The 21,858-nt window shown below is 38.4% G+C and overlaps 3 non-coding genes and 1 pseudogene across 3 annotated transcripts; all 4 read left to right on the top strand.

The window, feature by feature from the left end:
• Positions 1-21,370, top strand: part of LOC107760636 (receptor-like protein Cf-9 homolog) — a 73,195-nt pseudogene extending 51,825 nt beyond the window's left edge.
• LOC142182452 (U5 spliceosomal RNA) lies at positions 13,102-13,218 on the top strand. The gene has a single exon (XR_012711273.1). It is a non-coding gene; the product is annotated as a U5 spliceosomal RNA (small nuclear RNA).
• LOC142182391 (U1 spliceosomal RNA) lies at positions 15,049-15,209 on the top strand. The gene has a single exon (XR_012711226.1). It is a non-coding gene; the product is annotated as a U1 spliceosomal RNA (small nuclear RNA).
• On the top strand, positions 16,286-16,446 carry LOC142182424 (U1 spliceosomal RNA). The gene has a single exon (XR_012711257.1). It is a non-coding gene; the product is annotated as a U1 spliceosomal RNA (small nuclear RNA).
• Positions 21,371-21,858: the final 488 nt, after the last annotated feature.

Here is a 21,858-nt window from a genome sequence, read left to right as displayed (position 1 = left end):
ATGAAACGACCAGCCGGATCGTTATATCCTCCCCTCTTAAACAAACATTCATCCTCGAATGGGTCAAGAAACATACCTGAAGCCTCAAATAGGTGAGGATATCTGCTCCGCATCTCCCGCTCGGTCTCCCAGGTAGCCTCCTCTACCGGTCGACCTCTCCACTGCATTTTCGCTGAAGCTATATCCTTTAACCTCAACTTTCGAACCTGACGCTCCAAAATGGCTATTGGCTCCAAATTATAAGTCAAATCATCATCTAACTGAACCGTGCTGAAATCCAAAACATGAGACGGATCCCCAATATACTTTTGGAGCATAGAAACATGAAATACTGGATGCACACTCGATAAGCTGGGTGGCAAAGGAAGCTCATAAGCCACCTCCCCAATCCTTCGAATCACCTCAAAAGGCCCAATGAATCGAGGACTCAATTTACCTTTCTTCCCAAATCTCATAACACCCTTTATGGGTGAAACCTTCAACAAAACCTTCTCACCAACCATATAGGACACATCCCGAACCTTCATGTCAGCATAACTCTTTTGTCTCGACTGCGTTGTACGAAGCCTCTCCTGAATCACCTTCACCTTGTCTAAAGCATCCTGCACCAAGTCTGTACCCAAAAGCCTGGACTCACCGGGCTCAAATCAACCAATTGGAGATCTACACCGCCTCCCATACAAATCCTCATATGGAGCCATCTGAACTCGACTGGTAACTATTGTTATAAGCAAACTCTACGAGCGGTAGAAACTGATACCATGATCCTTCGAAATCAATGACATAAGCGTGCAACATGTCCTCCAATATCTGAATAGGGCACTCGGACTGCCCATTTGTTTGAGGGTAAAAAGCTGTGCTCAACTCAACCTATGTACCCAACTATCGCTGCACAGACCTCCAAAATTGTGAAGTAAACTGAGTGCCCCTATCTGAAATGATGGAAACTGGGACACTATGCAAACGAACAATCTCCCGGATATAGATCTCTGCCAACCGCTCTAAAGAATAAGTAGTACACATACGAATGAAGTGCGCGGACTTGGTCAGCCGATCCACAATCACTCAAATAGCATCGAGCTTCGTCAAAGTCCGTGGGAGCCCAACTACAAAATCCATGGTGATCCGCTCCCACTTCCACTCTGGAATATCCATCTGCTAAAGCAAGCCACCCGGTCTCTAATGCTCATATTCCACCTGCTGACAATTGAGACACAGAGCTACAAATCCTACAATGTCGTTCTTCATTCTCCTCCGCCAATAATGCTTTCTCAGATCCTGATACATCTTTGTGGCACCGGATGAATGGAATACCGCGAGCTATGGGACTCCTCCAGAATCAACTCCCGAAGCCTATATACATTGGGCACACATATCTGGACCTGCATCCTCAACACCCCATCATCACCAATAGTCACATCTCTGGTATTATCGTGCTAAACTCTATCCTTAAGGACAAACAAATGAGGATCATCATACTGGCGCTCTATGATGTGATCAAATAAGGAAGACCGTGAAATCATACAAGCCAATACCCGACTAGACTCTGAAATATCTAACCTCATGAACCGATTGGCTAAGGCCTGAACATCAACTGCAAGAGGTCTCTCCTCAACTGGAATATATGCCAAACTCCCCATACTTACCGCCTTCCTACTCAAGGCATCGTCCACCACATTGGCCTTTCTCGGATGGTACAAAATAGTAATATCATAATCCTTTAGCAACTCCAACCATCTCCGCTGCCTCAAATTGAGATCCTTCTGCTTGAATAAGTGTTGAAGGCTACGATGATCAATAAACACCTCACAAGACACACCATACAAATAATGCCTCCAAATCTTCAACGCGTGAACAATGGCAACTAACTCCAAATCATGAACAAGGTAGTTCTTCTCATGGGGCTTCAATTGACGAGAAGCATAAGTAATAAATCTACCCTCCTGCATCAATACACACCCAATACCAACTCTCGAAGCATCACAATACACAGTATATGAACCTGAAGCTGATGGCAAAACTAACACTAGAGCTATGGTCAAGGCAATCTTGAGCTTCTGAAAGCTACTCACACTCATCCGACCACATGAATGGAGCACCCTTCTAAGTCAACTTGGTCAAGGGTGATACGATAGATGAAAATCCCTGAACAAACCAACGGTAATAACCTGCCAAACCAAGGAAGCTGCGAATCTCTGTGGTTGAGGACGGTCTGGGCCAACTCTGAACCGCCTCTATCTTCTTCGGATCAACTTGAATACCCTCGCTGGACACCACGTTCCCCAAGAATGCCACTGAACTGAGCCAAAACTCATACTTGGAGAACTTTGCATAAAGCTTCTCCTCCCTCAATCTCTGCAACACAACTCTCAAATGCTCTACGTGATCCTCCTAACTACGCGAATACACCAGAATATCATCGATGAAAACTATGACAAACGCATTGAGATAAGGCCGAAACATGCTGTTCATCAAATGCATGAACACTGTTGGGGAATTGGTCAACACAAAAGACATCACCAAGAACTCATAATGACCGTATCGGGTCCTAAAAGCTGTCTTAAGAATATCTGAGACCCTGATCTTCAATTGGTGATAACCTGAACGGAGATCAATCTTGGAGAACACTCTCGCTCCCTTAAGCTGGTCAAACAAATCATCGATATGAGGCAAAGGATACTTGTTCTTGATTGTTACTTTGTTCAACTGCTAGTAATCAATGAACATCCTTATCGTGCCATCCTTCTTCTTCACAAACAGGATATGCGCACCCCAAGGCGACACACTAGGTCGAATAAACCCCTTATCAAGGAGTTCCTGAAGCTGCTCCTTTAACTTCTTCAACTCCGTTGGTTCCATACAATATAGTGGAATAGAAATGGGCTGAGTGCCTGACACCAGATCAATACCAAAATCAATATCCCTGTCCGGTGGCATGCCCAGCAGGTCTTCAGGAAACACATTAGGAAAATCCCTCACAACAGGAACATAATCAATACTAGGAGTCTCTGCACTGACATCCCACACAAAGGCTAAGTATGAAAGACAACCTTTTCCAACCCTACGTTGGGCCTTCAAGAATGAAATCACCCTACTGGGAACATAATCAGTTGAACCTCGCCACTCAATCTGTGGCACACCCGGCATAGACAATGTTACTGTCTAAGCATGACAGTCCAGAATAGCATGACACAGAGATACCCAATCCATGCCTAATATAACATCTAAGTCTACCATACATAACAACAAAAGATCAACTCGGGTCTCCAGACCCCAAATAACCACCACACATGACTGGTACACACGGTCTATAATAACAGTATCTCCCACCAGAGTAGATACATGAACAAATGAAATAAGAGACTCACATGGCATATCCACATAATGAGAAAAGTATGATGACCCATAAGAATAAGTGGAACCAGGATCAAATAACACAGAGGCATTTATGTGGCAAACTGAGACAATATCGGTAATCACAGCATCTAAAGCAATAACATTGGGTCTAGCTGGAAGTACATAGAAACGGGCCTGACTGCCACCTGATCGACCTCCCCCTCTAGGGCGACCCCTAGCTGGCTGGGTGGGTGGTGGCAAAGTGACTAGCACTGAAGCCGATGGCTGACTCCTCTGCTAAGATGAACTCCCAAGATGACGTGGACACTGCCTCTACATATGACCCAACTCTCCACACTCATAGCAACTCCCTGATGCTGGAGACGGGGACTAAAGGAAACCCCTAGCACCAGAATGACTAGCAGATGCACCTGGCTTAGAAGAGCCCTGAACTGAAGGAGCACGGGATAAACTTTAACCTGAAAGGGCACTGAGTGATGATTGGACCTGATGAGAGATGTGAGAACCATGACCCGATGATGCCCCACGATAACCTGGGCGAGCTGACTGAGTATGTCTTAATGGACGGCCTATGTTATGCTGAAACTGACCCCTCGAAGGAGCACCATAATAACTACCAGATCCCTGCGACCTCTTGGCCTCTTTCTCATCTCGCTCCTGGCAACGAACTGACTTAATCTCGCGAGCAATGTCAATAACCTCCTCAAATGTGCACCATACACCCTCTCCCTGGTCATGAGAATACGAAGCTGATATGTGAGGCCATTAACGAACCTCCTAATCCTCTCTCTCTCCGTAGGAACCAACCAAATAGCATGACGAGATAACTCCGAGAACCTCATCTCATACTGCGTCATAGTCATATCTCCCTAACGCAACTACTCGAACTGCCTGCACAGCTCCTCTCTACGAGACTGTAGCACATACTTCTCCAAAATGAGAACGAAGAACTGTTGTCAAGTAAGGAGTGCTACACCAACAGGCCTACGCCTCTCATAAGCCTCCCACCAAGTGAAGGCAACTCCAGAAAACTAAAAAGTAGTAAAAGCGACCCTGTTGGTCCCCAGAATACCCGATGTACGAAGAATCCTCTAACACTTGTCCAAGAAACCCTGGGCATCCTCGCCCTCTCCATCACTAAAAGTTGGAGGCTGAAGTCTACCAAACCTCTCCAACCTGTGCTGCTCGTCCTCTAGCATAGCAGAAGCTACATAGTCCTGAATAACTATAATCGGATGGGCTGGAGGTGCCCCCGGTGTCTGAAGTCCATGCACGACCTGCTCAAGTGTGCGAGCGGCGGGAGTCTAAGTGCCTCCCCCCGCTTGAGAAGTAGCTGCAGCTGTAGTAACTGAGACCGCCTGAGCTAGGCCAGTGCATACTGATAAAATCTGAGTCAGGGCCTCCTGAAGACTTGGAATCATAATGGGCACAGCGGATGCCTGAGCTGGTGCAGCTGGGGAATCCACAACTAGGACTTGATCCTGAACTAGGGCGGCTGGTAGATCTGCAGGTGCTGCCCTAGCTGTTGTGCGGGCTACACCCCTGCCCCTATCACGACCTCGACCTCGACCTCGTCCTCGGCCTCTAGTGCCCCCAACTAGTGGCACTGGTGGTCGTCCATCCTGACCGGTCACTCATGTCCTCACCATCTGTGAGAGAATAAAATAACATAAGCTTAGTACTTGGATCAACAAATTCACACAACAAAAATTCCAAGAATATGAAGTTTTTCTTAAAGGTTCTACAGCCTCCCGAGGATAAATACAGACGTCTCCATACCGATCCCCGAGACTCTAATAAACCTGCTCATGACTCGTGAGACCTATGTAACCTAGGCTCTAATACCAACTTGTCACGATCCTAAACCGGACCCGATCGTGATGATGCCTATCGTGAAATAAGGCCAGCCGACACAAACCACCAAACCAATTACCAGTTATAATAATTCATAATTAAGTCATAATAAGTGATAAATCCCAAAATAGAGTGAAATAGAACAAATACGGAAACAAATATAGCCCGATATCGGGGTGTCACCAGTCATGAACATCTAAACATCTGTCTAAGAGTATGAAAGAAACTACACAGTCTATTACAAGACTTGTACAAAGGATAGTAAGATAACCTTTTTTTTTTTAATTTTAACTCCAAATCTCCCCCTCTATAACCTTCTTTGTACTTCTAACTCAAATAGCTAGTGGATTTAGTGACATTTTCGAACCCATAAACTTTAAATTCTCACTCCGCCTTTGATCATATTTGTGAAGCATAAGTATTTACTCATACAAGCACCTTAAAGTCTACAATTATTCAACAGATGAAAGTAAAAGGTAAATTCATAAACAGCAACCTATATCAGTAAAAACAAGAAAATTGCTCAATAGTTACAAGAGTAACATTCATATGCGAATCAAAGTTGTAGAAACAAATAAGCAGCTAACATTTTCTCAACAAAGACCCAATTTTTAATTTGCAATTCTCGAGAAACTGTATAGAAGATAAAATTGGCCATTTACAAAGTATAGTATATAGTATATACCTTTTTCTTTTTCTTGGAAGAAGTGATAGCAGAATTGGCACTGTTGCTTCGACGGCGGGAGAAAGTGAGAACGGAGGAAGAGGGACGAGAGGACGAAGAGTGAAGTGCCAAAACAACGTTTGTTCTGCTTCTGGGCTGACCCGCAAGAAGATGAAGATCGTTGGTTGAACATCGGAGTGTAATGGAAATGCGAAGAGTCGTAGAAGCAGAGGCCATTCTCCACTTTCTGAAAAGCTTCGAGGCTTATCTGTATTCTGTTTGAAGGGTTTAAGAAGGGGGTAATTGGCGATAATATTATTTGGAAAGGGCCCTTTTTCCCTTTTCTCTTTTTATGTCATTATTATTATTACTATTATTATTATTATTATTATTGTTGTTGTTGTTGTTGTTGTTGTTGTTGTTGTTGTTGTTGTTGTTGTCGTCGTCGTCGTTGTTTAATCCCAAAATTAGTTTTCGAATAAATAATTTATTGTATTTGTTGGAAGGATTGAGTTAGCTTTGAAATACTTGTAGAGAAAAATAAAATTGGAAGAAATGAATCTCACGTAATTGTCATTCACTATATACATAGTTATATACGTACATCTGATGACTAACCATAATACCTAGCCATAATTAACCTTTAACTACTAACTCTAGTTAACTAAACCTCACTTACAACTTACTATGTACCATTCTACAATTCACAATACAAGATACAAGTAAAGTCTGCTATTAACACTTTCTACACTCCCGCTCAAGTTGGGTGATGAAGATGATCCCCAACTTGCATAACATTTCACAGTCTAATTGTTTTCCCAAAGCATTGGTTAGAATGTCTGCTACACGCTCCTTGCCTGGCACATGCTCTGTTCTGATTAGTCTTTAATGTAGCCTTTTTCTACTCCTTGCCTGGCACATGCTCTGTTCTGATCAGTCTTTGATGTAGCCTTTTTCTACTGAAATCGCTGGCAATCTCTATATGCTTTTACGCTCATGATACATGTTATCTTGCCAGATGGTGTACTACTCATTAATAATCCATTCAGGTTTATCCTCGATGTATCTTACCGCTCGCAGTGCTGCTTCATAATGGGACTCCTTTGGGGCATGGATAAATTGATTTAGGTGTTGAATAGCAAATGAGATATCTGGTCTTGTAGTGACCAAGTAAAGCGGTCTTCCTATCAGCCTCTGATATACTCCTATGTATTCTAATTCCTTGTCCCTAGAGATATCAAATTTTTGATCATACTCTTGACTTGTTAGCTTTTGACTTTGTTCCAAAGGTGTTGTAATTGGTTCTGGTTTAGCTCCCCCCTAGACCACATTCTCAAATTAGTTCCAATACATATTTCCTTTAGCTGATAGTATACTTCTATCAGATCTGGCGAATTCAATTCCAAGGAAAAATCTCAATTCTCCTAGATCCTTCATTTTAAAGTTGTGATTCAAAATGCCTTTGGCCTCTTGAATCAGTGTGACATTGCTACCTGCGATTAACAAGACATCAACATACACCAAAATTACAACAATGTCCCCCTTGTGCCTTTTAGTGAACATATAGCAGTCAAGCTTGCTTTGGACATAGCCATAATTGGTCAAGGTTAGCTTCAGATTCCACTGTCTAATTGCTTGTTTTAACTCATACAGGGATTTGAGGTAGCCAAGAAGTGCCTTGAGTCATAGTATAGATTTCACGATGCAATTGATACACTCGTCTGAGATTCCATTTATCGAAGCGCTCTTTCAAGTCCATCCACACTGTGCATTAGAAGAGTACATAAGGCTATTTGCAAGCTCTCTTGATACGAATTGGTAATCCATGAAAAAAACAAAAGCATTACATATATCCCACTTATGTATCAAATCATCCTTATACATCGATAAACCCTAACTTGTTTTTAGACAGTAATGCAACTCTCATTGAATTACAACATGTAGTATAGTTTTCAATTCTAGTTAGATGTTGAGGAATTAAGATGCTAACTAGTGAATCCGATGGGAGTAAATACAATGGATTTCTAGGATGAATGTCACTAAATTTCTCAATCAAGCCGACAATAATACGTCCTTCGGTTGTTGAAGCATTTGGCATGATGAACCGATAGGAGAAGTTGAAGATTTGACAACGGCGAAAAAATTTAGGGTTTCTAGACCTCAATTACTCCGGAAAAAATTCAGAAAATGCACAATTTTCGATGAAATCCACCTCACTACGCACTACAATTGCTCGAACTCGTGGTGTTTCAGCTCAAAGGACTACTGATCGATAGCTCTAATACAATGTTGGGAGGATTGAGTGAATTGTGAGATACACCCAGCCGAGAGAGGTGATGCGGAGCAGTTGTAGAGAGAGAAATAAAATTGGAAGAAATGAATCTTACTTAGTTGTCCGTATTTTACCGCCACTAGCAAATTGATTAATCCAAAGTGCATATACTGAAATGAAGAACAATAGCGATAAATAAAATGGAATTGAGGTCAAATAAGAGAAATCTTATTGATCGTCGGCCTTTGATGTGACTATGTTGAAATGGATTACAATCCTTGAAAAAGACAAAAGAGAAAGATATCTTGCAAAAGAATACGAAGAGTACACGATAAATAATCTCAAATGTTATATGTAATCAAATGTGTATGACAAATAAATAAAGTAGGATATTTATAGCCTAGATGAGACGAGGTTGTTCTAAGTTCCTAGCATGCATGCTTGGTATGCGGTTAGTAGTTTTTTAAAGAAGTTTTAACTTTGCAAGTAAAAAATTATTTTTTCGCACTAAACTACAATATTTTTTCAAGTAAAATATAAGTCTAAATATAATTTCAAATTCTAAATATCCCTTTTCAGTTTAACTTCACATATTATTTTTTCATCAAAAATCATAATTTTTATGTCCAGTTGCCTACTTATTATCTCGCCAACATATATAATAGAGATCCTCTAAAAATCTCTATTCTCGTTAGCTGGACATCACCAGTAAAAGAAGGTTGCTACAAACTAAAACAGGGCTACAACCTGCTGGTAATCCCGTGAAGGGCGAAGTGAACAAATAGTCAACGTTCAATTTTTGCAAGTTTAGCCGCTTTAAATCAACTTCAAACGCACGAGTATGAAGTTTAGAAATACAGGCCTGAAGTTTGACTTGCCAAAACTCTAAACAATTTGAAATCAAGAAAGCTTCAATATTTTTACATATTTCTCAAATATCCTCGTTCTTTTAGTACAAAATATCAAAGACATTGATAATATGCCCAACTGAGAATAGTTTATATAGAAAGTCTTCATCTTTTCCAATGTTTTCAAAAAAGATTTCAACAATATCCACTTAATTTAAACTCGTTATATTTGAAATTCAAGATCCACTTGTTCAAGCTTTCAATTGTGGCAATATTTTAAAGACACTTGTGACAAATGTCTTAACCAAAAACATGTGGCAAACCTTCTAGAAGGGAAGAGATATATGGCAAAAAGCTTTTGAAAAGTGGCAATTGCATTTGCCACGTTCTTTCCTCTCATCATATGGATCCATGCACATATGCCTATAAATAGGCTCTCAACTAGACAAGAAGATCATCATTAGCAAGACAAAAAAAAATCCTTCTTCTTCCAATTTATTTTATCTCATGATTGCTAATGATTAGTAATCACTACTACAAACCTTCTCATTTTCAATTACGCCTAGCCTTTTGTGTGTTCCGATTTCTTTTGTAACATGTGTTTATTTCCCCATTCCAAATATGCTGGTATTATTTAATTTTACTGATTTCTGTATCCTCTAAATAAATAGAAATGTGCTTGTTTAATTCTGAAAAAATATTTCACATTGCTGAAATAATTTCTTAGATTGTAGGGGAATGACGACACCGGAAAATAACTTTTTAGAGATGAATTCAAGATTTAAATTTAATAATTTTAGTTTTTATGATATTTAGCATTGAATTTATTATGCTGTTAAAATTATAGGTTCGGATCAAATATTAATTGAAATTTAATTGATTTTTACATATAAATTTATATCAGTGTCGAAATTTATGAATTCAATTGAACACGTAAGCCTAAGGCTACATTCACCTTTGGTAGTAGCAGGCGGGCACTACATGTAGCCGGATGATCCCTCCCTGCAGTGCTAGCTATTCCCATGCTCCTTTTTGTAATGGCCATGGCTCAGGTTGTAATTGGCACACCCCAGTTCTGTTGTAGTTCGATTACTACAGTTGTGCGATCAACACACTATCACAATCTTTCTTATACTGATGACTTTAATTAATATTTCCTCCGTTCACTTTTATTTGTCCACTATACTAAAAATACATTTTCACTTTTACTTGTCCACTATACTAAATCAAGAGAAAAATAATTTTTTCCCCATGTTTTACCCTTATCATTAACTACTTATTCCCCAAATCATTTCCCAAGACTTTTTAAAAAGCTATCATTATTATTGGTAAAATTGTCAAATACATACTTCATTTATTTTTTCTTAAAGGGAGTGCAAAGTCAAATGTGGACAACTAAAAATAAACGGAGGGAGTAGGTTTCTTTTTTGGAGGACGAAAAAAACATATGTTGCATATACGGAGTTTTATGAAACACGGTTGATTCCAAAGAGAAGATTACGATAGATAAAGATTTGCACAAAATCAATCTTTTCTTTTCACCCCGGTGCACAAATATTCCGCATTCACGCAAGGTCTGGAGGAAAAACTGCACCTTCACCGGGTATAGACAACCTATTTTAATGCAAAAATTAGTAACTTAATAAATTCTTTGAATAGGTTAAAAAGATGCATATAAATGATTTCAACTAATGTATGGTTGATATGTAATTAATTGATTAATTGAATAAAGACATTTTTTAACACATAGATACGTCATTATGGAAAAGAATATTGACCAGCAATTCATCAAACGATGCCGATAAGTTTCATGACCTCAACAAATCGATCCTAAAGGAGCTCCAGCCATTCAATTGACTAACCTGTGAGCTGTGGATAGGGACTGATCCAATGCTTTAAGTATGTAGGAGTAAAACAGAGTTTTTGACTAAAATTATCCCTTATCTATAGGAGTAGGTCTATTTCTATCTTCCAAATATAGCTTAGAGTATCTTTAACCCCTCAACTTTGCTAAAATGGAGCATCTTTGCTCTCACTAACAGATCTATATTAAAAGCTAACGGTGCTATCCCTGTGACTCTCACGTGATGATTCCCCTCTAGGTTCTGCCTTCTTCATTTTCTTCATGCCTTATCCATTTTCTTAGGATATGGTCAAGCAAATCATTCAAGTGTATGACTGGTTTTATTATAAGTAGCAATGAATTCAGTTGCATAACTTGTTAGAATCTATAGTCAAGCAAATCATTAGTTGATACAACAAAACCAAAACCAAAAATAAAGAGTCGCTAAAATTATCTCCTTCATAGAGAAATATGTTAAAACATCTAAGAAATCATGAAAAGCCTAACAGAAGAAGAGGCAGATCTAAGAAAAGCAATAGTGAGACCAAAACCCAGCAGCTGAAATCCTATTTAAAAACCCAATTGCGGTAGCAAAAATAATGTTAAAAAAATACTCCTCACTGTTTTGTGACCAGAAAAAATAGAGATGTTAGACAACTATTCTTGTGACTCTTTTACACCAGCCTTCAGCAACAAAATGAACCCTTTACAACAACAAGGTTGTTCTTTTATAGCAGCAAAAGAAAACCCTTTCAGACCAACAAAAAATACCAAACTTTAGCAGCATAACTAATCCTTTTCAGCAACAACTTACATACTAAAACCCAAATAGTATTCTTTGCTAAAATCGAATCACAATTGGGTATTCCACTACCATGGGATCAAATAATCATTACTGGAGATGAAGAAATAAGCTTCTTCACTTAAGTTATTTTCTTGTTCCCATCAATTGAGCAAGCTTTTTCCAGAGGGGCTTAGGCTTTTGGTAAAGGGTTTATTTGGGGGGAATCAAGAATGAAGTTAGTCTTTCACCGTGGGTTCAGTGTTTTACAGTCATGAGAGTCACAGGGGATAACACCGTTAGTTTTTAACATGGGTCTGTTACTAAGACCAAAGATGCTCCGCTTTAGCAAAGTTAAGAGATTAAAGATGCTCTGAGTTATATTTGGAGGACAAAAATAAACCTACTCCCATAAATAAGGGACAATTTTAGTCAAAAACTCAAGTAAAATATAATGCATGGCTATTTCTATTTGAAAACAAAAATCTATAAAATTAGTGATTTTAAAAAACCATAATAGGTGTGTAATTGAAGAGAAGACAAGGAGTGTCATACACGTGACATAGGGTTGGGCATCGGTCGGTTCAGTTCGGTTGTGAATATTATCGGTTTTGCATATCGGTTATCGGTTTACAAATATGATAAACCGATAACCGAACCGATAAGATATCGCTTATCGGTTATTAACCATTATCGGTTCAGTTATCAGTTTACCTGATAAGATAACTCAATCTAGAGTTAAGGAAAAAAAAAAGACAATTAACCGGAGTAAAACAAAAAAGAGAAAAATTCACATATAGTATACTACCCATTTCTGCATTCTGGCCACAACTAATATTTGAAGTTAACAGGAACATAAATAATTATTTTTTGGTTTCCTGCCAAACCATAAATCAGGGGATCAATGTCTTTCTTCAGAGTCTAATTGTAGCAAGAGCAACAAGAGTATTAGTAATTCAATAGTTGTCCAAACACAATTGAAATAGTACTAATTCTTATTGGGTTATCGGTTTACCCGTTAAGAAATTGGGCAAATCGAGGCCCGAACCGATAACCCATTAGTGAAAAAATATTAAACCGTTACCGGACCGTTAACCTAATAACCCGATAGCGATACCCCAATAAGCTTTTATCGGTTCGGGCTATCGGTTATACCCGATATATGCCCAGCCCTACACCTGCACTTACCAGCGAAATGCACATCCAGCTCTGGTTGCGCAACACAATTGTGTGCGGCATTTCATCAATCAGTTGGTGAGCTTTTATTCTTCACCAAGACACTGAACGCAATCTATAGAACAGATTCTCCGCATCTTTACTTCACAATTAGCGAAACAGTGAAAACGAATCAAATCTTAAATGGATAAAACAAGGAAGGAGACTGAATTTCATAAAGTTCAACTCCCACATCGATAAGAAAGAGTAAATCCAAACATTGTTACAATATAAAATGGGAAGCACGTTCTCTCATAAAACTCACGCAGCCACGCAATGAGCACAAAGCGAACTATTCTTTCGCCTTTTACTAAAGAATACCGTGTGCGCGCTGCATTTAGTGGCATATGCCTATTTTTGGAGGGGTTCTCTTTATTGAGAAACCCCCTACAATTCTAGTGCCACTCTTTTTGTATTACATAAATGATGTTTTCCGTGTTTAAATGGTGAAGCAATACAGAGTATAAACTTAAGAATAAATTATGTCTTAAAACTATATTGATAAACTGTTTATATAACTTTAGCTATTCTAACCTTGTGGCTTGTGTGTATATATATATTACTTAACTAGTACTTAGTACATTCGGTTTTTCATTATCTGATCTTTTGGTTTTCGGTTTTGAAAAATTGCAATCTAATTTGAACTAAAGTAAACCTGGTTTGGTTTGAGTTTTTCTTTTGTTTGATTTTTCAGTTATTTGGTTTTGTTATACACCTTAATAAGGATCTAATACAATCAATTGACAAATTTGGGTAACACGAAAAGAATAAATAGTACAAATGAGGAGTTGTAATGTCAAATCTCTTACATAGTTTTATGAGTAATACATATTTGATGAGATGCTCGCATATAGTTGTAATTTCCTATAAAAGCATTATGCAACAAGTCAACAAAAATAAGCTTCCACACCTAAATATCATTAATCAAAACAAAATGTAGGTATAATTTAGAGTGAATATGTTAAAATTCCCATAAACTATCACTTTTTTTTTGCGAGATTTATATCTAAACTATTGTTATTTCACTGAATCCTCCTAAACTACCATGAAATGAACTCATATTAAAATACCCACAGAAGAATATAGCCTAGTGCGTAAACATCACGCTCCAAAAACTCTTTCCATCAAGTAGTAATAAACGTGAAATAAAATCTTGAGTGAATAGGTTAACATCCTCCTAAACTGTCACTATTTTGCGAGTTCATACATAAACTATTGAGTATTCACATAACAACGCCTGTTAGAAATGGCAAGGTGTACTTCTTTTTAAGACTTCTTTCATCTCCCACAAGACTTTCACCAAGTTATCCAAATATTTTATCACATAATCAACTGGGAGGTTTTTAATCTAAAGAGATTTATAGTCTAGGGGTACACGAAATACCAAATAGTTTGTGTATGATACTCGTAAAATGGTGATAGTTTCGAGGGATTTTAACGTATTCACTCTATGACTTAAATACTTAATACTAGTTGATTCCTTTAACGTCCATGTTCCAAGGAATCATCATATATATATATATATATAACATAAATAATTTGATTTTTTGATTTTTCAATTTTTATTTTTAAAAAATTTAAAACCAATTTTTATTTTTAAAATTTTTAATCCAAAATGAAATCAAAAACCAAATAACAATTTTTTTGGTGTCTCAATTTGATTTTTTGATTTAATCCGGATAATGCACACCCTGCTAGTAATCCAATCTTCTGATCCAAAATGAAATCAAAAACCAAATAACAATTTTTTTGGTGTCTCAATTTGATTTTTTGATTTAATCCGGATAATGCACACCCTGCTAGTAATCCAATCTTCTGATAGATTGTTTTGCATACTTTGTTAATATCTTCTCCATAAATGTCATAAGATGCGAGCACTTTGATTTTCTCTTTTCAGTTAACTACTAATTCAAACACAATTTATTCAAAATCCAGATTAATCTCCATTTAGGTTCATTCTATCTTTCTTTCCTGTTTTACGTATTTTTGTTACTTATCTGCGTGTTTCCTAAAATTGAGGCAAAGAAAGGGAAGCAGTGGTTAAATCTCAAGTAAGCATATCTTAGATTTGAAACAAACAACCACTCTGTAGTAGTAAATGACTTGAAAAAATAGGAGGGAGAGCTTAGGCACAAGATGTCCCATATCGGCTGATACAAAGGAAAACCAGGAGCTGGAGGGATATAAAACCATAGGACAGAGCTTCAAGGAAACATACTTACCTGGACGGGGTCAATGGGCGATCAACAAGACCCATGGCCTAGGTTGGTGACCTCCATTGCACTTTGGAAGGGTGCCCGCCTAAGGTCGGCCCAAGTGGCCGAGCCTACGTCATAATTTGTGGCAGTGGGGGCCTGCGTTCGCGCGGCCCCTACCCAATTCTTCAACTTAAAATTGTTTTTTGTGGAGCTTTATTTCCCGTAATGAGAAGATAGGAAACTTAGAAGCATCAAACACGTTTATTATCTTTCATCTTTGAGTAGCCTCTCTGTCCTTTCCGTGATAGGTAGTGTCATTTTGAAGCAAACTAAAATAACCAGGTGCTTTGTTTTCTTATTCTTCCAATTGGGTCCTTTTTGATAACTTTAAAAACTAAGCCTGCATTGTATTGGATTTTCAAGATATGTAGTACAACCCCATTTTAAGGACATTTCAGCAATAAGTTTGTGAGCTTATATATTTCTTCACAGCCACCAAGAAACTGAAGCGAGTTGGAGTTTAAACGAATCAAATGATGAAGGAAAGGAAAGCAAATCAAAGTCGCTTCTACTTGAAACATGCATGTATATTGTCACGTACTCACATATCATTAAGTGAAAGAATGGTGAAGAGACCGAAGAAGAAGAAGGAGAACTAGTGCCTCAAAGTTGAATAAAACCTAACGGAGGAAAAGGAGTGAGTCCCACACCGTAAGTGAAAGAGTAATCGAGAACATGCTGTTTTATATAAAAAGAAAGCTACAACAAATGGAGAAATTCATGCATTCACGCAGCGAGCACAAAGCGAACTATGCTTCCACCTTTTACTAAAGGTGGCATACGCTACAATTCTAGTTTCAGACTTTTTATGTTTAACTTCTTTTCAGTACTAAAGTGGGACATGGAGCCAGTTTGAATTAGCTGAAATAACTTTTTCAAATTCCGAATGAATCTCCATCCAGTTTCATTTTGGTTTCTTTCATCTTTTACTTTTTTGCTCTCTTTGTTATTTATTTGCGCGTTTCATTTAATTGAGGGAAAGAAAGGGAAGCTATGGGTTTTACGATCAAGGGAAACTAAATGTGGATATAATAATAGTGTTTATGGATAAGCATTTAATCTTAGATTGAAATAAATAACCAGTCTGCAAGTCACAGTAAATTGTTTCGGAGCACTAGATGTCCTTCATCGGCTGGCACAAAGAACAACGAGTTGAAGGGCAGTAAAATCATGGCAAGGAGCTTCGGTGAAACATACTTACCTGGACGAGGTCATTGAGCGATCAACAAGGCTCGTGGCCTGGGTTGGTGACCTCCATTGCACTTTGGAGGAGTGCCTGCCTAAGGTTGGCCCAAGTGGTCGAGCCTACATCATAGTTTGAGGCAGTAGAGGCCTGCGTTCGCGTGGCCCCTACCGAAGTCTTCAACAAAAGAAATTGCTGCTTAAGTGACATTCATTTTTTGTTATATAGTTATCTATTTTTTTCTTAAAAGTCAAGCACTTTTTAAATTTTGCCAAACACTCAAATAAGCTTAAAAAAAGTTTAAAAACTAGTTTGACCAACTTAAAAAGTCAATCCAAACACCCTGTAAAACAACCCATCTTTTGACTTTTGAGTCCAATGATAAGACGATCACTTCTCCAGCTACACCAAACTGGGCAAATAGAGGAGAACTGTGTTTGTACTACAAGATGACATTTTTCATTGTGGTAGTAAGTATATATAAACACGGCCCTCATTCTGCAGAAGCAGTTACACAAGGATTTAGAGACTGCTTGTCCATTCTCAATTGAGAAGACTTAGCTTCTTCAAAATTATTATAGCCCCTATGTACGTGTTGATCCATAAAGATTCTAGCAAATGCAACTCAGCTGAGAAAGACTCTGATCAATTCACCCAATGCATTTATAGAAGCAGAATAGCATTAAATAAGATATTATCTTTCCTTTACTCATTTCACTCTAACGCCTTGAAATTAGATTAATCAAACGTGGAAGGATACAGAACAGTAAAGTCGATTCTATAGGATAGTAAGTGAAGGAATGGTGAAGGGAGTGAAGAAGAAGAATGAGTCCCACATCGACAGTAGAAAAACAGTCAAAACTTGCTGCTACATATAAAAGGCAGCTACAAGGAGTGTAAAATCTCACGCAGCCACGCAGTGTACAACTAAAAAGCTGGTATTTTTTGCTTGTTTTGAGAAGGACTGACTCAGGGTGAAGGACACAAATGATGCAAAGAAACAAGTATTAACAAGAAATGCCCCTGTCGGAAGGACAGAAGGAAGAGTTTTTTTTTTGTAAATAACTAGCCTTAATGAATCATGACATGCATTTTGGACTCAACGACCTGATCTATGAAACTAATCCAATCTTCCCTTTTACCATTCTTATGATCTTTGAAGTCGGGCTTGTTCGTGCCAATCCTTTGTATCAGCTTCATGACTCACTTTCGACTAGTGGTGCCCTGAGAGGTTTTCACCAGTAAGTCTCTCTTATTTATTTTTCTCTACTTACCGTCGCCTTACAGTGCCTGTGAAGGTTTTTACTAATAAGACTCTCTCATTTTTCATTTTCTTTTTCTTTCCCTCTTTTTGTGAGCAGCTCGACGATGTTCTGCGTCATGCCACAAATGTTGCTCATTGCATGCGTCTCTTGGCATTCTTAAAGGCATATTGGAAGGTCTTTATTTGGAAGGTTTTTGGATAGGGTTGGAAAGAAACGTCGGCGTAAAGACTCAAAATAAACTCAAAATGAGGGGTTGTAGACTTATAACTCTTGGAATCGGCTCTTTCAAAAATGAAATAAAATCTTTGCCCCAGTTTCAGATGCTGGGGATTTTTGGATTTTTCTATTTTTTTCTATTTTTTTCTTTTTCTTCTAAATTCTTATTTGGTTGGACCAAATGAAACTAAAATCTTAGCTAAAGAAATTCCCACAGACGGCACCAAACTGTTTGACCAAAAGATACCAAAACCTTTTTGATTAAATCAATTAATGAAGATGATTGGGTAAATCTCAGCCAAGCGTAATAAAATCCAGATTCAGTGATGAACAAGATGAAAGATGCTTCCTAGTATATCGGAACCAAATGATTGGTCATAAATGTGGCAACTTTAGATGTAGAAATTAAACATAATGAATGCGATTGACTTAACCAATAGATGTTGCTCAGATGATTGTAGGATCTAGAGTCTTTTTAATATCAAACATAGATGCTAAATTTCGGATCTGTGTACAATGAACAAGGTTGTCTTTTGTATTCTCTTTCAGATGGATCCCCTACAGAATGTTTGTTTCTCCCTATTTATAAGAGACAATCCCCTTTGAAACCTTAAAAAGGTACAACATGAAGGATATTCCAAAAGCATATACCTAATGTCTCCTACTGAGCTTACACTACTGTAGTCGTCGTGCATTAACTAACCATTCTTGGTCGTTACCGTTTATCACAACGACCAAGTGAGCGCTTGGGACATAAGGGGGCCCTCCCAGAGTCTCTACACCCCCAGTGAGCGCGGGTACCCAGTGTGATATGTGTTATAGCCCAAGGGGCTGATGTTGTTCCATGTTATTGCCCGAGGGCTGATTCTATTGATATTTTGCTCGATGGGTTGATTTATGTATCTATCTTTTCTCCCTGTTTTCATTTACTCGTTTGAACTATTAAAAGATGTTTTAAAGAGGATTTTATTGAACTAAGGTGTTTTTACAAGTTTTCATAGTTTTATTGCATTGTATTGGTCTTATACCACCTCTTTGTAGCATTTTTCTGTGTTTTTACGTGTTTTCTTATCACTCAGCTACCTTTACTTTTATTACTTACTGAGTTGGCGTACTCACATTATTCCCTGCACCCTGTGTGCAGATTCAGGAGCCTCGTGTCCCGCTAGCGAGAGTTGATTGCTTCCAGCAGGCTGTTCGGAGTTCACTAGGTAGCTGCTCGGCGTTCGCAACCCAGTGCTTAACAAGCCATCTCGTGGCGTAACAACTCAGGCTCTCAGCCTCATAATCATGAATCTGTGTAATATTGCTACGGCGCGCAGCTCGATCCCGTGGTATCCTCACAACACAGGCCTTCGGCCTTACTCAGTCAGAATCTCACAAGCCACTCAGGCAACAGTAAAACATGATGCTCTGACCAAAATATCATTTAAAAAATATCAAAAATGAGTAAAGATGGGTGAGTTGTGAAAACAGTAGAATATAGCATGACTGAGTACAAATACGAAGTCAAAATAGTGAGGAATAGTAGTACAAATCCCTTAAGGGTCCAAAACAGTTGGCACGGGGCCCAAACATGACATTCAACCCAAACATGATGATAGCAAACAATTTTCAATTAAATACGCAGTTAAACAGTCATACGGGATGGACTAAGTCACAATCCCCAATGGTGCATGACCCAACGCTCGTCATCTAGCATGTGCGTCACCTCATAGTAGCACAACGATGTGAAATCTGGAGTTTCATACCCTCAGGACATCATTTACAATCATTACTTACTTATGTCCGGTCCAAATTCTAGCCCGCTATGCCTTTACCTCTCGAATCGGCCTCCAAATGCTCCAAATATAACCAAAATTAGAACATAACCATCAAAATATGCTAAGGGAACAAAGCCCACTCGAAGGAAATCAAATTAAAACACCAATCCCGAAATTAACCAAAACCCGACCCCGAGCCCACGTCTCGGAATTCGATAAAAATTACAACAATAAACTCCTTGTCCTCCCACGAGTTCATCCATATCAAAAGTACCAAAACTCGACCACAAATGACCTCTTAAACCCTTACTCAAAGGTCTCCAATCTCAAGCCCTGGTTTCTTCAATATTTACCCATAAATTTCCATAAATTTCAAGCATAATCAATGAAATAACACCATAGGAACAAGTTTTATGATAAAAAATCTTACCTCAATGAAGTTCCCTCTGATTCCTTCTCCAAAGTCCTCCCCAAAGATCCAAAATCGATTTAAAAATGGTGAAGAAAGGATGAAAATCGCGAAGGAGAGTTTATATACTTTCTGGCCCAGAATTTTCGAACCTGCATCCCAATTCCGCTTCTGCATCCCATTCTACCGTACTCTCTAAGTTATTTTTTCATATAAAATAATAGTCTCAGTGGGAAGATTCCTTCTTCTGTTTGCGATTTGACAACATTAATATTTCTTGATTTGGCAAGAAACAATCTAAAGGGAGAAATTCCACATTGTTTGGGTAACATGAGTTACAGACTTGAGGTTTTAGATATGCAATACAATTTTCTTTCTGGGAATCTCCAAACAACTTTTAGAGTTGGAAGTAGACTGACAAGCTTCAACTTGCATGACAATAAGCTAGAGGAAAAAATCCCAAAATCTTTAGCCAATTGCAAAGAGTTGGAAGTTCTTGATTTAGGAAACAATCACCTAAATGACACATTCCCTATGTGGTTGGGGACTCTTCCAAAGCTACAAGTTTTAAGTTTGAGATCCAATAAATTGCATGGATCCATCAGAGCTTCAAGGACTAAAAACTTGTTTCCTTATCTTCAGATATTGGATCTCTCTTGCAATGCATTTACAACAGAGTTGCCAACAAGTCTTTTTCATCACTTCAAAGCCATGATGAGAACTAATCAAACAAAGAAGGCACCAAGATTTGGATATTATGAAGACTGAGTAGTTATTGTGACAAAGGGACTGGAGCGTGAAGTTGTGAGAATCTTGTCTTTGTACACCACTATCGATCTTTCAAGTAACAAATTTGAAGGACATATTCCTAGTATTCTGGGAGATCTCATTGCACTGCGTGTATTTAATTTGTCTCATAATAGATTGCAAGCTGATATACCATCATCACTCGGAAAGTTATCTCTAGTGAAAACATTGGACCTTAAATATAACCAGCTTTCAGGAAAGATACCAAAACAACTTGCTTCTCTTACATCTCTTGCAGTCTTAAATCTCGCCCACAATCATCTTCAAGGACGCATTCTTCAAGGACCTCAATTTCATACCTTTGAGAATAACTCATATGAAGGTAATGATGGATTGCATGGTTTCCCAGTTTCGGAAGGTTGTGGAAGTAGCAGGATTCCAGAGACAAACAACACAACACGCATTTTGGATGAAGAAAGCACTTCTCAATTTATTAATGATTTTTGAAAGCTGCTCTTATGGGATATGGAAGTGGGTTAATTATCTGATTATCCATTGCATATATCATGCTTTCAGCTCGAAATCCCAATTGGCTTTCTTGGATTGTTGAAGAAATAAAACACAAAATTACCATAAGAAGGCGAAAGAAGCAGCGAGGCCAAAGGCATCACAGAAGAAGAAACAATGGTGTCTAGACAAGTTCCATTCGTCCAATATGTAATTTCAGGTATTTATTCATATCAAGCTCTATCTCTGATTTTTATCTGAGTTTATATTAACTGGTATTTCAGGAGATCACGGGTTTGAATCTTGGATACAGCCTCTTACAGAAATGCACAGTAAGGTTGCATACAATAGACCCTTGTGGTCAGGCCCTTTGTCACGACCCTAAACCCGGACCCAGTCGTGATGGCACCTCTTATGACGACAAGGCCAGCCGGCACTTTCCTATTTCAATTTTAAGCAATTAAACAATAAGAATTAAGTCTAAAACGTAATAAATAATACCAAAGTAAGTAGTGAACAGAACAATACGGAAGTAAAACCAACACAGCTCGATACCGGGGTGTCACTAGTCATGAGCAATTTACAATCCGGAATAAGACAAGAAAGTCTACATAGTCTAATACAGATCTAAAATAGAGAAAAGTAATATTAGGGAAGAAGATCTAGGCTGCGAACG

The sequence above is a fragment of the Nicotiana tabacum genome, chromosome 6, assembly GCF_000715075.1.
Source record: "Nicotiana tabacum cultivar K326 chromosome 6, ASM71507v2, whole genome shotgun sequence".
In the NCBI taxonomy this organism is placed as follows: Eukaryota; Viridiplantae; Streptophyta; class Magnoliopsida; order Solanales; family Solanaceae; genus Nicotiana; species Nicotiana tabacum.
Note: the sequence above shows the minus strand (reverse complement) of the source record. Positions and strands in the feature narration are given on the sequence as shown.